The sequence below is a fragment of the Sapajus apella genome, unplaced genomic scaffold, assembly GCF_009761245.1.
Source record: "Sapajus apella isolate SASKATOON/1434 unplaced genomic scaffold, GSC_monkey_1.0 scaffold152, whole genome shotgun sequence".
Classification (NCBI taxonomy): domain Eukaryota; kingdom Metazoa; phylum Chordata; class Mammalia; order Primates; family Cebidae; genus Sapajus; species Sapajus apella.
This window is the reverse complement of record NW_022437092.1, coordinates 737,402-738,517: the sequence shown is the minus strand read 5'-3', so window position 1 is coordinate 738,517 and position 1,116 is coordinate 737,402.

The window sequence follows — 1,116 nt, the reverse complement described above, 5'->3', positions numbered from 1 at the left end:
AAAAAAAAAAAAAAAAAAAAAAAAAAAAAAAATCCCCCAAAAAATTAAGTAAAAAGAAAATGAATAGGCTATGATTCCAACCCTTTTGGGAAAGAGAGAAAATTTACAGCTATTGTTTACTTGTATTTGCATGTTGCAAAAAGCAGCCAGGTTTTCCTGCTGAGAAGCGGCACGAAAATGTGCAGATAGTATGAGGGCGCCTCACTCTAGACTTTAAAAATTGTGGCCGGGCACAGTGGCTCACGCCTGTAATCACAGCACTTTTGGAGGCCAAGGCAGGCGGATCATGAGGTCAAGAGATCAAGACAAGCCTGGACAACATGGTGAAATCCTGCCTCTACTAAAAATACAAAAATTAGCTGGGCATGGTGGCATGCGCCTATAGTCCCAGCTCCTGAGGCAGGAGAATCGCTTGAACCAGGAGGCGGAGGTCGCAGTGAGCTGAGATTGCACCACTGCACCCCAGCCTGGCGACAGAGCAAGACTCGTCTCAAAAGAAAAAAGAAAGAAAATTTGCTTTAATCAGGCCGGGCACAGTGTCTTAAGCCTGTAATCCCAGCACTTTGGGAGGCCAAAGCAGGCAGATCACCTGAGGTCAGGAGTTGGAGACCAGCATGGCTATCATGGTGAAAACCGGTCTCTACTAAAAATACAAAAAAATTAGCCGGGTGCAATTTCAGCTACTTGAGAGGGTGAGGCAGGAGGATCTCTTGAACCTGGGAGGTGGAGGTTGTAGTGAGGTGAGATCGTGCCACTGCACTCCAGCCTGGGCAACAGAACGAGATTCCATCTTAAAAAAAAAAAAAAAATTGGCCGGGCGCGGTGGCTCAAGCCTGTAATCCCAGCACTGTGGGAGGCCGAGGCGGGTGGATCACGAGGTCAAGAGATCGAGACCATCCTGGTCAACATGGTGAAACCCCGTCTCTACTAAAAATACAAAAAAAATTAGCTGGGCATGGTGGCACGTGCCTGCAATCCCAGCGACTCAGGAGGCTGAGGCAGGAGAATTGCCTGAACCCGGGAGGCGGAGGTTGCGGTGAGCCGAGATCGTGCCATTGCACTCCAGCCTGGGTAACAAGAGCGAGACTCCGTCTCAAAAAAAAAAAAAAAAAAAAT